Source organism: Manis pentadactyla, chromosome 15 (assembly GCF_030020395.1).
Source record: "Manis pentadactyla isolate mManPen7 chromosome 15, mManPen7.hap1, whole genome shotgun sequence".
Taxonomy (NCBI): Eukaryota; Metazoa; Chordata; class Mammalia; order Pholidota; family Manidae; genus Manis; species Manis pentadactyla.
The window spans coordinates 82,250,276-82,265,566 of record NC_080033.1 but is presented as its reverse complement, the minus strand read 5'-3'; the positions used below and the strand labels follow the sequence as shown (position 1 = coordinate 82,265,566).

General features: G+C 62.4%; 1 protein-coding gene across 1 annotated transcript in view; it reads right to left on the bottom strand.

Moving 5' to 3' along the window:
- ZNF469 (zinc finger protein 469) overlaps window positions 1-13,661 on the bottom strand; it is a 46,078-nt gene extending 32,417 nt beyond the window's left edge. The window contains exon 1 of the mRNA XM_057492971.1: window positions 13,440-13,661. The gene's annotated coding sequence lies outside the window, so the exon portion shown is untranslated. The remainder of the gene's footprint in view (window positions 1-13,439) is intronic.
- Window positions 13,662-15,291: the final 1,630 nt, after the last annotated feature.

The window sequence follows — 15,291 nt, the reverse complement described above, 5'->3', positions numbered from 1 at the left end:
TCCACCGCTTATCATCCTTCCATTCATCTGCCTACCCACCATCCATCCATCCATCCCTGTACCCAACCAGCTGCCATCATCCATCCCTCCATCTACCCATAGAACCATCCACACACCCATCCGTCCATCATCATCCGTCTGACCATCCATCCATCTGACTGACCATCCAACCATCCGTCCATCCATCCATCCATTCAACCATCCACCACCCTTCCTTCTACCCATCTATCTATCTATTGTCAGGACTGGAATTTGGATCTTGGAGTCCCAAATGCTGTACTTTAGCCCCCTGCTCACTGCAGGGCTGATGGTGTTGCACCATCTTGGAATACGTGACTGTCCCACCATGTGAGCCCTCACCCTGAGAGAGGACCAGACATACTGGGGCTGGAGCTCAGAGGTGCTGCTGTCTCTGACAGCTCTGTCCCAAGGCTGGGAGAAGGGACAGGCCCCGCCTCCTCTGGCTCCCTCCTGGTCAGCTCCCGGGTCATGCTGGGAAAGGGACCATCTGCAGCTCTTTAGATCTGGGTCCCCTTTTCTGCTTAAGCCTATGGAGGGTCCTGGGGCCTCATGGGAACACAGCCCATCCTTCCCCTAGAGTGGACTCTCCTCCATCCTCCGGAGCGAGACGCCGGCCTGCTGTTGCTGGACCCCTTCCGGCCGCCATCGTGGCCCTGGCCGCCTTCCCTAGGCCCTCTCAGCCCTGGCTGCAGTAACCCGCTGTACTGGGTCCTTGCAGGGACTCCTGACCCACACGAGAGCAGCGCCAACTGCCTGCTTACAGGCAGGTGGAGTGACCTGCCCTGAGGTGCTGAGATTTGCAGGCGGCGTGGGGGTGCGGCCCAGCTCACACTCAGTGTGTGAGCAGGGACCCTGTGCTGTCACCACCAGTTTGCCCACAGCCTCGCCAGCCGTGAACCCTCCCTTTGCTGCTGCTCTGTTTTCACAGCTGGGAGGAGGGCTGAGCTGGAGAGACGGGGGCCCTGGCCCCGAGGAGGCCCTGGGCCTGAAGGTTCCAGAAAGCAGGCCTAAGCGAAGTGCTTCCAAGAACCACAGCGGCCTTGGGACTGCGCTCCTTCCTGGCCTGCCTGGGAGGAAATGCTTCTGGGAGCACAGAAGCTGCCCTGAGAGGCCTGCACATGGGTGCCCTGTCAGCAGGTGGGCCTCAGTTTCCCCACCTGGGAAATGGAGCCGTCGTCCCTGTTGGCAGATTTGCAGCAGACCAGGAGGAAGCCAGGAGCCGGCCAGAGCTCACGCAGCAGATTTGGGGCAGGGTTCCTAGGTTGCTGAGGTTCGAAGGTCATGCCATGAGCTGGGGCAGAATCAGGACTCAGGTATGCTGACTGCAGAGGTCAGGCCCCCCGCCGACACCCCCATCCCCTGGTGCCACGAGGGCTGACGGCTCCCCAGTGATGGCCGTGCTGACCCCGAGCAGTACCGTGACCTTCGTCCCCTGTCCCCCGAACCTGCCGGCTCAGCTGATTCTCACTCTAACCTGAGGGGCAGGCCGGGTGATGTCAGCCCCACTTCCTCAGTGGGGAAGCTATGCCCAGAGGGGCCCGGAGACTCGCCAGGGGCCCACTACGCTTATGCCACGCGAGGCCTCCGCCACCTGGGCGCCCTGCCCTAGGGGTCCAAGCGCTGCGGCGGGCCTGTGGGTGCAGCCTGACCCTCCTCGCGGGACGGCCCAGGCCCGCCCGGGGCAGAGCCTAGGAGAGAGGGCTGCTGGCTGGGAGCTCCCACACCCCTCCGTCTGGCCTCGGGTCTCCGCCCTAACTGCCACTGCCCACCAGCCCTGTGAGCGAAGCCGGCGGGGACCAGCCCCGAGCGGCCTGCGCACGGCCAGCGGAGGCACGGCCGCCAACCTGCAGGGTCGTGAGAACTGATAAATCCTTGTCTGAAACTCCAGGGCTTGTGGCTCCTGTTTAACAGGGTGGACGGCCTCGGTGTTCCGTGCCGCTCGGCTGCGGCCTTCTTGTCTGTTACGTGGGGACAAGAACCCAGCGTGACGGGCAAATGAGAGCGCAGGTTGTCACAACTGCTGTGGCCTGCCTTGTCCCTGAACCTGCTGTGACCGCTCTCCTCTGGGAAGAAACTTGGATTTGACGGGACCGGTTGCAAAGCTTATCCTAGACGCATGGCATGGGGCTGATGCAAACGGTCTGAATCCAAATGCCCCTGTCCTCAGGGTGCGGCCACCCACCCTCCTCACCGCTGCGTCTTTGCATCCGTGTCCTGAGCACAGGGACCAGCAGGAAGAAGTGCGGGGCAGAGAGGATGCACCTGGGAAGAGCCAGACACCAGGGCGGGAACTCCGCTGCTGGGAGGCGGGGATCAGAGGCCCCAGGCGGGGGGAGGCATTGCTTCCAACGCCCCGTCTCTGCCGACAGCGCCTCCTGAGGCTGCTTTGTGTTCTGGAACTTGGCTTTATCTGGTGGGCCTCGCCGTGCTAGGTGATAGGAGTGGCACCGTCCCCCTCATGCGACTCTGGCCAGGGCCAGTGGCCCCTGGCCCCTGTGACCTGTGCCCGAGGGTCTGGGTGCCCCAACACTCAGGGGCCTGCCCCCCAAACGGGAAGCTGGAGACCAGGTTCCAATCCTGACTGCAGCTCCGCAGTCCCGGGCCCCCGCGTGTCTGGGAAGGAAGAGGTCGGAGGCTGTCTCACGCTGGGGGTTCCACCTTTTATAGCCACTGAGACCTTGGCTCCAATGTCCAAAAGAAATTTCCAGAAGAGGATATCGTCTGTCAGTCATTCAGTCAGTCTACCTTTCTATCCATCCATCTACCACCTACGCATCTCACATACAAATACATAATATCTATGTAAATATTTGATTCATATTTACATGTTGGGGCAGAGACCACTAACACACAGGACGCACAGCCCCGGCCTCCCAACCCGAGAACCCTGAACTTTGCGGCCCCATCTCCCTCCTCTTCACTCTCCTTCCCCAACAGCTAGGAGGGGGGCCAGTAGACCCGCGTGACAGAGGGACAGAGAATGGGAGAGGGGAGGAAGGGCGCCGGGCTGTGAGTCCTGGGAGGGCAGAGCCCCGAGACGAGGCGAGCTGGGGGCCCACGGGCAGCGGCGCCTGAAGCCCATCGTCCACGAGCTCTTTAGCCCCAGCAAGCAATAGATCCCTTCTGTGTCGTGTGCACTGTGTTTCTGAACTTGCACTCAAGAGACCCAATGTACAAGGACATGTAAAATACAGCTTGGTGGCTGAGCTCAGAGTGGAGAAGAGGGGAGGGACACGGCAGGGACGTACGGTGGGAGCTGGGATGGGGGAAAGGGTGGTGGGTGTGCACGACCTGCCTGGTGTGCGCCCCTCCCGGCCCTGAACATGAGTGCCCAGCGGGGGCCCCGGCCTGGGGAGAGTCACTTGGGACAGCTCAGGGCCATGGCCTCCAGGGACAGGCGTCTACAGGGGAGGCAAGGGACAGTCCAAACACAGTGAGGGCTCTGAATCGACCGGCACCACACGGAGGGACTGGCGCACGACCTCTTGGCACCAGAGAAGAGGGTTGCAGGGCAAGCAAGCACAGGGGGAGGAAACGGGCTTTTGATTTGCATACCAGGTTCCAGTCCAGGTTCCTCCTGGTGGGCGTGTGACCTCAGAGCCTCTGGTGGGAATTATACTATTATATACCATCTACACGGGGTACTGTGGCTAACACCCAGAATCTGGGCAAAGTCCTGGCATGTGGTACCCGGGAATGGCACACGGCCCTGATAACCCACATGTGTAATTTACCTAATATTATATTTATATATATATGTGTGTGTGTATATAAAATATATATATATATACACACACACATATAACTATATACTTAAAATATATATGACAGTATATTCAACACATAGTATTTTAGGTGTATGAATATGATACTGTATTTATGTAGAAAACATACATACAATAACACATGTATGTGTGTATTTCATATACCTACACCTGCCCATCCCTGGAGCTTCCTGACTAGCTGTCTGGGGTCTTAAGAGAAACTTCCTTCTTCCACAATTTCCTGAGGCCCTGCCTACAGAGTTCACCCCAGGGCAGAAAGGTCCCAGGGCTGGTTCACTCCTGGGGAACCACCTGAGCCAGTCTGAGGGTACCTGGGCCAAGGTGTGGCAGCAAAGCCCAGATCCCAGGGTGGAAAGACCGATGCAGGCAAAGCCGTCATGGGGACAAAGCGTAGTAAAGTTGTCCAGCAGAGCTGGGAGGGGGTTCAGAGCGGGTTGAGAGGATCGGGTGCCCTGGGATGGGTGCAGGTGCCTGCAGGGACCAGAGGGCAGAGACGACAGGAGACCACGGTGCTGGGATTTGCTGGTCCCTGGGTTCCCACGGGCACCGTGTTTCCTGTTCACTCATCACTGCATGCCCGCACATCTCCTGGCCTCCAAGGCCATGAAGTGACCAGTTACAGCTGGGCCCCAGGACCTCACAGCCAGCCGAGGAGACTCGAGGGGGCACCGCACAGGAGCTGAGTCGGGAGCAAGTGCTGCCCGTGCACGCTGCAGGCGCATCCTGGCACCCCCCGGGCGGCCCTGAGTGCCAGCAGGGCTGCATGCTCTGTGTGTGACCGTGCTGCAGCCTTCAAGACTAAGTCCCAACGAATGTGGAATGTCTCACTGATGATTTTGACGGACACAGACTACAGTTGAAATGAAAAGTAGTTTGGTTATGCTGGATTAAGTAAAGCATTTCATGAAACTCATGTCGCCTGCATCTTTTCTTCATGCAGCCCCTGGAAAATCCAAAATGATCCTGTGGCTACATCCCAGTTCTCCGTACAGCGCTGGGGCAGATGGGAGCCCTCCTGGCCGAGGCCCATTGCTGCTGCACCCTGGGGGCCCTGATGATTCCCGAAGGCGTGTGCCCAGTACCGGGCTGCCAGGAGGCTGGTGAAGCAGTGTGCACCCTGCTGTCTGCCGGAGCGATGCCAGCCACTGCACACCAGTCCTGTCCCTGGCTTGTAAAGCACTTTCAGACTCATCACCTGTCACTCAGGTCCTCACCCTTGTCCAGTGAGGCAGCGCGTGGGATGCCCGGGCACAGGTGGGGAGACTGAGGCTGGAGGAAGTGAAATACCACGGTGATACCCTACAGTGGCTGGGCCGATCCTCACTTGTGCCTGACGTGTCGGGGTCTCCTGTCCCTGAGGGTCTCAGCTCAGAGCGGCCTGGGTCAAGTGCGGCTTTTACTCGTAATTTCTGGGTGACACAGCACAGGCAGGCCTTGGGTGGGAGCCCACACACCCTGGCACACAGCACCCAGTGGCAGGCAGGCTCTTTTCGGAGTCTCTGAGACTTTAATTACTCCCCGGGCACCAGCCTGGCATAAACACAGCCTAGTTATCCAAGAAAAGCATGCTGCTGGTACAGGGAGACTTTCCCAGGGCTAAATGCAGCCTGGGCGCTGGGCAGGCCGGTGAGCGTGCTCAGATAACAATCGTATTCCGCAGGCCCTGAGCTGACCCTGGACTGGGCACACTCCCACTCACCAGGGGTGGGTGCTGTGGCCAGGCGAGGAGGCTGCCGGCTGTCTTTCTTCTGCTGGGAGGGCACTCCAGGGCGGGGAGCAGGAATGCATGGCCGCCGGTCCGCGTTTGGAATGTATTTATGGGTGGGGCACATTGCCAGCTGAGTGGTGCCCTCTAGGTCAGCTTCCTGCCAGGTCCTGTGGCTAGATGTTTACTGAGATTGCAGAGGGCCCATCCCACCTACGCACACCCGATCCATTCCACATCCACGCACCGAGGCCGCTCTGTGCCGGGCTGGGCTCCGGGAGCTCAGAGAGGATTTGACAGCCTTGAGCCTCATCAGGTCCCAGCACTCTAGGGACTGACACGTACAAGGCGGACTTGGAAAGGGGCAATGGAGGGGAGAGGACTCATGCTGCCTCAGGAAGGTAGCTTCTCAGAGGAAAGGCAGGGCAATGTTGGAGGTGGGTTTTGAAGGATGAATAGGAGTTTTCTAAACATTCCCAAGGAGGAAAAGATAGCCTGTGCAATGGCATGGCAGTAAGCAAGGAAGTGGCACTCTTGGGGACAGCTGCCGTCCAGTGTGCCTAGGGCATGGCATCCAGGGATGAGAAGGTGAAAGCTTAAGAGGGCCCCAAACTCCATGTAGGTAACGTTGCCAGGGGAACTTACTAAGATGCAGATCCCAGGCTCCCCACCCCAGCAGTTCTGATTCAGCAGACCTGGGTGGGCAAGGGGACTGCAGCCTAACCACCACTGAGGAGTGTGTCTCGGGCCACAGATCCCATTTGGAGAAACCGAGATCCAAATGGAGGAAGAGCAGTCTGGAGAGGCTTCCTGGAGGAAGTGGGGGAGGTCGAGGAGGGCTCGGGTGGAGGAGGGGCGCCATGCAAGCAGTGGTGAGGGGGTGGCGACAGGGATTCCACAGCTGACGTGCACTCAGTGCCAATGCCCACGGGCACACGTGGCCACTGAGTGCTTGCACATGGATGGTTGGAACTGAGACCTGCACCAGAGTGTTAAGGACATGTCGGACCTCAAGAGCCTAGACTGCCACCAAATTTGTACTGATTGCCTGTTGGGATGATGGCATTTTGAATATATTGAATTAAATGAAATTTTCACCTGTTTCTTTTTGTTTTTAAATGTGGTTACCAGGACACTTAAAATTACCTTTTTACCTTGCCACTGTGGCATGTATTACCTTGTATAATACACAGGTACCATCACAGACACAGTGACATTCTCACATGCACACATTCACACTCACATGCACACACACATGAACACAAGGCACACACATGCGTGCATTCATACACACATGTGCACACATGCACACATAGGCAGGCATTCTCACACGCGCTCACACACTCCCCTGCTCTGATGGCCTCACACTGCAAACAACCTGGCCTGCCCCTCGACCTTCCCCAGGCCCTTGGGCTCCTGACAACTCTCCGCCTGTTTCTTTAGCTGTAAATCAGCCGCAGCAGCCCCGCCTCCTGGGCGAGGGACTCACAGCCATTCAGCCACCTGCCAAGGGCTCACATTCCCATCCTGGGTGGTTGAGAGGGGAGCGGTGGCTGTGTCAGTGGATTGGGACACCACGGTCCCCAGCAGACCCAGCTGAGGTCCCCGTGGGGGCATCATCTGCCCCTCAGCTGCTCTTCCATGGGCCCCTGAGGCCCGTGGGACAAAGAGGGCTGCAGACTCGCGCTGCAGGAGGACCCAGGGTGGGGAGTTGGAGTCCCTGCTCTGACTCTCAGAGATGCCTGGTGCAGGCGGGCTGTTTCACCTTGCTTCTGCTCCCAGAAGAAAGGGCCTGGCCAGGCCTGTGCCACCTCTTGGCCTCGCTGATCTTGCTGGACACCCGTCCTTCAGTCACCTGTCCGAGCCTCTGCCCCTCCTCCAGTCACTATGCGGGAAGCCGCCTGTCCCAGGTCGCCTCCAGGCAGATGGTGAGAGGGGCGGGCCCCCGGGGGAGCCCTCCACAGAGATTGCTAGACCCATGCTCCAAGCAGAGAGCCCATTGTCAGGCACTGTGGGGGCCCGAGGAGGACACTCCCCTCCAGCTCTGAGCATAGGTTGCTGCCGAGGGAAGCCCACCTGCCCAGTGGAGCTGAGCCCGGCACCTCCCTCCAGTGCGACTGCGTCTGAGGGAGACGGGTCCTGGCAGGAGTCAGCCTGGAGTGCCCAGGGTGCAGCTGCCCCGGCTGGATGGGGGAGAAGGTGCGGCCCTGGTGGGATCTGCAGAAGGGCAGCCAGCCTGGCCTGGGCCCCCACCCCCCACAGCTTCCTGCAGGGTGGGCTTTGGGCCAGGGTCATAAACTCCTGGGGGTAAGGCCGGTGGATTCTGCTAGATGTTGGGTGTCAGTTCCCACTGAGCATTCCAGAACTGCGGAATAACCACAGGAAATGCTCGGGGACCCGCTGGGCCTGCTGTGGGACGGATCCGAGCTAATGCTCCATCCATTGCCTGGCCTTGGTGAGCGGATGTTAGACTCTCCTGGGGTTGGTGTCAGGCTGGAGCTATGGCCCTGAATGAGGTGCCCACCCCTTCTGCGGGGGCGCCATTCCTTGGGGGAAGGCTGCGCGGTGTGCGTTTTTGACACTATATAGGGTCCCTCCTCAAGGGGACTGGGCCCTGCATTCAAGGGTCTTGTGAGAAGACAGTGGGTAAGGCGGCGAGTGAGGGCGGCCCTGTGCACGGGGTGCTCGCGGAAGCCGCAGGGAGGGGCGGGGCCAGAGGACAGGGCCTCCCGCGGGACAGGGCTGCCCCTTGAAGACGGGGCCTTGGGGGCGTGGCTGTCACTGCCTACTGTGCGCTTAGAGCTCCGGCGCCTGGTCCGACTGCCGACGGTGTGACCCGGAGCCAGCGCCTCCACCTCCCTGTCCTGGTTCCCACCCGCTCCCATGCAGGTGGGGCTGGGAAATGGGGCAGCTGCCATGGGGAATGGGGAGCATGACCACGTGACCCCGCACCTCCGCTCCCAGACATCGTTCCTAAGGAGCACCTGAACAGGTGGACACCCGGAGGCGGCAGGAGAGCTGGGGCTGCTGAGGCTGGGGGAGCCGGATGGGCAGTGAGGGCCAAGGGCCTGGGGTCTCTTGTTGGGGGATGAAAACGTTCTAGAACTACATGGTGGCGGTTGTAGAACTCTGTGAATGCACCAGGAGCCACTGAACTATAAACTTTACAAAGGTGAATGGCCGCTGTATGGGCTCAGTTAAAACCCCAAAGGTCTGTCAGGCTGGTGGAGGACACCATGTGCCTTCCCATCAGCACCGCAGCCTCCAGCACCAGGACTTGGCCCCAGTTCCCTCCCCGGGCAGCCGTGGTCTTGGCAGCACCACAGTACCACCCCCTAGCCCTTCTCCTTGCCAGGAACCCAGAGAAGCCCCGTTCCTCAGCGTCCCCAGAGGGCAGTGCCTGGCCTGCCATATGCAGGGCCCGGAGGGGCAGGCCCTGTTTACGCATGGCCACCTTGGCCCAGCAGCCCCAGGAGGAATGCAGAAAATGCAACGGTCACATTCTGCAGGCGGCGGCCTGTGCAGGCCGCCAGGAAGCCGAAATGGCTGCTCATGAATGTGGATTCTGTTTGGCCGCCAGCGAAGCAGCCTGGAGTCAGGACAGAGGCTGTTAGCAGGCAGCCCGGGATGGAATGTCCCCGTCCGGAGGGGCTGAGGAGGGAGGGCAGGCTGCCCTCACCACCCACTCCCCCTGCCCATTCGCACGCTCAGCCTCACTTCCTCACTGGCGCCTGTCCCTGGGGTCCAGGTGGGGTTGCCGGGCCCAGGGCAGGCAGCTGCATACCGCACTCCGAAGGCAGGCTTCACCTGGCTCTCTGTCCCACAAATCAGTCCCCCCAGGGGCCACCACCTTGCTCTGGCCTTGAAGCCATACAGCTGGGTGCTTTCTGGCCCAGGACAAAGGGGGTCTCCAATCCCATGTACTTTCCAGTCAAGGGGCTCGCCCACCCTCACCTGGGAGGGCTAGGGCTGTGGGTGTGGGGAAGGCAGGTGGGCAGAGGGCCTGGGACAGCCATTTCAGGGTGTGGCAGGTGAGCCCCCAGCAGCCCACCAGCGGGCCCACCTTCTAGCCTCTGCGTTCCGGCTCCCTGCAAGGTCACAAATGGGGCTTATATTTGGAACTCGCCTCCCCAAATCCAGCGCTATTTAAACAAGGATGTAATGCTCAGGGACCACTTCAACCCCAACAGGAGTTGGGATGACTAATGAGCAGGAAACCTATAGTTTGACTGAGGTCACAGCCCCCGCGGGCCCCTGCTGGGAGGGGGCGGGGACTGCAGGCTTTGAGGAGCATCTGGAGAGGAACTCAGTGCCGACCACAGCCAGGCCCCAGGCTCCCAGCACCTCTGGGGCGCATCCCTGCCTGGTGCCCCCACCCTGCTTTCTACTACTACCCAAATTTGGCTTGGTGCACCCGGGCTGGGAGGAAACTACAGTGGCGTCACCCCAGGACGATGCTGAGATCCTTGACAGCACAGGCTTAGGGAGCCAGGAACTCCGCGTCAGAATGACAGCTGCCTCGGCTCTCTGGCCTCTGGAGCGTGCACACATGGTGGGACTGCACGCGGAGTCCTCAGGAGCCAGGACAGCGGTCCACGCACAGCACGTGTGTTTAAAGTGGGGCCACCATCCGTGCTTCCGGTTCCTTTGGGTATGCAGAACAAGGTGGCCCCTGGGTAGACACAGCCCCAGGGTGTACCGGGGCCTGCTGAGCAGAGTATAGGCGGCACAGGCCCCCTTTTCTTCTACCCAGAGCAAACCAGAGGGTCCTTAGCTGACTTCACAGTGGGATTGAAGTACAAGATTGCAACCAGTCTCCGAGGCCAGCATCTGCCACCCCAGCCTGGCTACCAATGACAGTGCTGAGGATGAACCAGAGGGGAAGAGGCCGCTGCACATAGCTCGCCCCCACCCCCACCCTGCACCCTGCCCAGGTCTTTCCCAGAATGCACTGAGCCAGTCTGCCCCGGGAAGGACACCGGCAGTCGAGTCCTGAAAGTCCCCCAGCCAGCGTGTGCCACGTGCAGCTGTACCTGCCTCGGTGGAGGTGGGCTCTGGACAGGGTGGTGCTTCTTCAGCGGGGGACAGCCTAGCAGAGGAGATGGGAACCCCACAGAAGATGAAAGCTGGGTGTGGAGGGGCTGAGGGCAGAGCAGAGCATTCTCACAGGGAGGGTGGGATCATGTGTGGTGGTGACGAGGAGGCTGGCTGGTGAAGGTGGGAGACAGGACGCCAGGTGTCCGGGGCAGGAGGTGGCAAGGGGGAGCTGGCGTCCTAAGAACGGGCCACGAGGCTTGTCATGGGAGAGGAGAACGGGGTCAGACTTGGCCGTCGGGAGCAGGGCTTCTCCACTCTGTCTGTGGTGGGCAGCGGGTCAGTCACACTGCCACCCCAGTCTGTTCCCCACTGCACACGTCAGGAGTGAACCAAAGCACAGAGGCTGCCTGGGGGATGCTACTCGCTGGGGGGACCGGAGAAGGTGGTGTCCAGCAAGACCTGGATTTCCTGACCATCCCTACAACTGCCCTCCATCCTGGGCTGGCAGCTGGCACTGGCACCCTCCACCCTCCAAGTCCTTCCCATCTTCCAAAGCCTTCTGATAGACCCCACAGGGTCACCCCAAGCCCGTGGGTAGGAAGCACCATAGCTGGCACCTGCCTCGCACTCACAGCGTGCCAGGTCAGTGCTATGGGCACTCTGTACCTCCTTTGCCTGCCCCATGAGGCCTCCCCACTTTCCTGGTGGGAAACGGGGCTCAGAGCCATGGGGGACTTGCCACACAGCCCCTGAGCAGCTGCCTCTGAAGCCCGCCCCTAATGGTCAGCCCCTCATTTTAGGAGCAGATGGGTGACTGAATTCCTAGTAAGAGTCAAGACCAGGAGGGTGGGGTGGGCCTGCCTGGGAGTCTGTGGATTCAGGAGGAGCCCCCAGTGTGACCCGAGGTCGGTGGGGGCTCTGGAATAAAGGCGGTGGGAGCAGGCCTCTGCTTCCAGACCACCCTCGTGTTCAGCAAATGTGAAGATGGGGCAGAGATCCACCGACTTCCTCCAGGGAGGAGGGCAGGATGGTGCCTGACCCGAGATGTCAAGTCAGAAAAAGTGCAGGGCCTGAAAAGATTCGGCTTAAATGGGGCGTAATCTATAAATATTCTCCAAAGGCAGCCGTGTATAAGGGTCAACCTGGCATGTTGTGTGCCATCCCCGGATGACAGGGCCTGAGTCAGCAGAAACCACAGGTAGAGGGCTTTTGTTCACCCTAGGACCCAGGATCGGGTGGCTGTGAAAGGGAGTGAGTTCCCTGTTGCTGGGGGTATTCAAGCAGTCAGTAACCTGGAGACATGCTCTGGTGGGGACAGAAGCACTGATGACAGAGTTGAAGTTCATGACCTCTAAGTGCTCTTTAACCCCCCCAAATCCTGGGACTTGCTGGCTTCCACACTGCCAGCCTGGGGTCCAGACACAACGGCCACAATACCCTTCACTGTGCTTCTGGGGCCAAGATGCCGTAGCAGAGGCCACAGACTCCCCTCAGGGTGGCCTGGCCTTCCTTTTAGCCTCAAACACGCTCTCCCTCGCCCCACCTCCGGGACCCGCCTGCCACCTTCTCAGAGGCTGCCCAGCCGCCCCTCCTGAAGCTGAAGTCCCGCCCCACTTCCACCAGCTCCCTGTCTGATACCAGCCTGGCCCTTTACCTAGGAAGGCAAGGGGTCTTTGCTGAGTTGGGGGCTCCTAGGCCAGAGCCAGACACAGACGGGGCTCTGTGCACATGTGCCCAGGGACTCTGCCCAGGGGCAGGGTGCTGGTGGCGGGGACTGGGTCCCTCTGAGGAACGGGGAGGCGGGCAGCCCCTGCCGCTCACTAGCTGGGTGGCGCCGGGGCTACCTGGCCCGAGCGCCGGTCAGCCTCCCCGTCTAGAGCGTGACGTGCGGGCCGAGCGCAGGCACACGTGGCACAGTCCCTGCACAGCCCCGAGCGTGGGCTTCCCGCGGGTCCCAGCGGGTCAACAGCGTCAGCCGCTTCAGGGGGCAGGAGCGCCCGGGCAGCAAACGCCCCGCATGTCCCTCCTGCGCCTTTGTCGCCGGGGCGGAGGGTGCGGAGGCAGAGCCTGGGGTCGGGGTGGCCGCCGGTAGTCCCCGCGAGCCCGGTCGGCCTTCCCTTCCGGCCGCCGCCGCGCGGCGCCGCGTCCCCACGGGTCTCGCCCGCCCGACTCCCTCGGTGCGCCGACCGGCCGGGGGCGCGGGTCCCGCTGGGGGCCGCGTGGCTGCCCCGGCAGGAGCGCGGCAGGCGGAGACCCCGGGCGGGCCCGAAAGACCCCACCCCGCCCCGCGCGCTGCCCCCGCCGCCGCCGCCCCGCGCAGCGCCGAGCACCCGGGGCCGCACGCCCGGGGGCGCCCCGGAGGAGGCGGCGGCTGGGCTCGGGGACCACCGCCCCGATTCGCAATGAATGAGCGGGCCCGCGGCCGCGCGCCCCCCCCACCCCCGGCCCGGCCCGGCCCAGCTCTCCGAGGCCCGGGCCCCGCGCCGCGCTCGCCGCAGTCCGGCCGGCGGCCCCCGCTTCCTGGACCCCCGCGCGGCGGCGCCGGGGGGCGCGCAGCTCCGGCTTCGGCGCTGCCCCGTGCGGAGCGCCCCGCGGGGCCGCCCGAGCTCTGCCGGCGGCGCTGGGCGGGTTGAGGCCGGGCCCCCGGCGCGCCCTGGCGTTTGCAGCGCCGCCGTCCCGGGCGGGGCGAGCGCGGTCGGGGGAGCCGGGCCGGGGCCGGGGCCGCGGCGCAGCGAGGTCGGGGAGGTTCCCTCCGGGCGCGCCACCGAGGGCGCCGGGGCCGCGGCGGGCGCGGGCAGCAGGGCGAGCCCGCGGTCTGAGCCCCCAGTCCCCCCGGAGCCGCCGCGCGGGGGCCCCTTCCCGGGGCCGCGGGGCGCGGCGCGCACACTCACCTCCCGCTCCGGGGGCCCGCTCCGCCCGCCGCGCTGGCGCCCTCCGAGGAGCTCCCGGGTCGGCGCGGAGGCGCGGTCCTCATCCCCGACCGCAGGCCCGCCCGGGCCGCGCAGACGGGCCGCCCGCCGGGCACCGAGCCGCCCCGCCGCCGCGCGCAGCGCTCTGCCCCTCCGGGCGGGGTGCGGAAGGCGGAGAGCAGCCCCCACCCGCTTCCCAGGTCGGCCGCGCGCGGGGCCAGCCCTCTCCAAACCAGCCCGCGGCAGGCCGGGTGCTCGAGGGTCCTCCGCCCAGCCGTGGGCAGCCCGCGGGTCGTCCCGAGGCAGCGGCCAGCTTCGGTCACCAGCTCCGCGGGCTCCTTCCCCCAGCTCTTTTGAGCACAGGTCCTGGGGGGTTGTTTCAGGGATTGCCTGCAGCGATGGGGTCCCTGATGGGAAAAGCCCCCGGCCCCCGAGCCCCCGCCCGAACCCCCTTGCCAGCCCGCCCTGGCTGCTCAGCCGCAAGCCTGCATCTAGTGTGACTTTCAGAACTGCGGGCTGGGTGTCCACGTGTATCTCCCAGCCTCCTCCAGCCCCGAACCCGAGGCCTCCCGCTCTGCCGCACACCAGCCCTCACTAGGTACTGACAGGCCGAACGCCCTGCCTTGTGCTTCTGGCTGGGAGACGGCACCCGGCCGTAGATGTCCTTTGGCAACTCCCTGGGGGACTTCAGTCTGCAGTCCCCTGCGTCAGCACCTGCAAAGCCCCCGGGGGGAGGTGCTCAAGTCGGGAAGGTGGGAGTCGACATTCCCTAACACCTCCCTACCCTGGCCCTGGGCCCCCTCATTTGGCCTCGGGCCTGTCGCAGGCTGGCCTGGTGAATTCTGCAGGAGACCTTGGGGAGCCCCTAGGGCCGGGAGGGCCCTTACAGGTCATCTGTTCAATAATTTCATTTGCGGATGAGAACGCTGAGGCCCAGAGAAGGCAAGGGACTGGCCCAAGGTCACACAGCCTAGTGCGTGTGACACCGGCTGTCCTGGGACAGGCTGGAGTGAGAGGCTGGTCCCTGGTGTGGACATGCAGGTCTTCAAGGTCAGGAGACGGCCCTCATGGGAGGCTTCCTCTGAGGGATGCAGCCCCCTCTCCTACTTTAGACAAACCTGAGGTGTGGCCTTGGGGAGATTCTAAGTGAAATTGTAGAGGGCTTCGTCGCTGTAGACAGGCGTCCTTTCAGGAGGCATCCTTTGAACGGTGACAAGTTCAAGTTTCCCACCCTCTCAGGAACACCTTTGTTATGTAAAGCAAGGTATGGGCAACTCATGGGGCCTTTGGCCCAGAGCCCAGGCCTTGGCTTGGAAATGGGTGCGTGGGCCTGGGTCACGGCCTGTGGCATCAAGGACCCGCCGGTCGGTCTGCGGAGCTCCGAGCTCTCCCCTCACTTCACGGTGAGCTGAAATACACTGCGGATCACAGCCGATTTTCCTGTGGCTGTTCATTGGAGCGTCTGAAGGAGCTCCCAGAAACTCCTGCCAGCTGACTTGAAAGTGAATCGAACAAGGGGCCAGGGGCTAGGAGGCCCCCGCTGCCTGGCTCGGCTTGGCACTGAGGGCCCAGCCCCAGCTCCCTTCTGGGGCCCTCAGGGTCCTCGATCTCCCTCTCGGGGACCGCGCTGTGGGAAGGGGCTAAGAGCCGCTCCATCCCCCAGTAAACTGGCATTTCAATCGAGTTGTTTCTTAAGGTTTCTAGTGCTGGGGTCCCCTGGCTCAAGGTTCTCAGAACACATTTCTTCCCCCACCCTTCCCTGGGTCTATTCTGGGTTTATACTTGTTTCTAGGAAAGGCCGGTTTCAGAGCCTGTGTGTGTGCGTGCACATGTG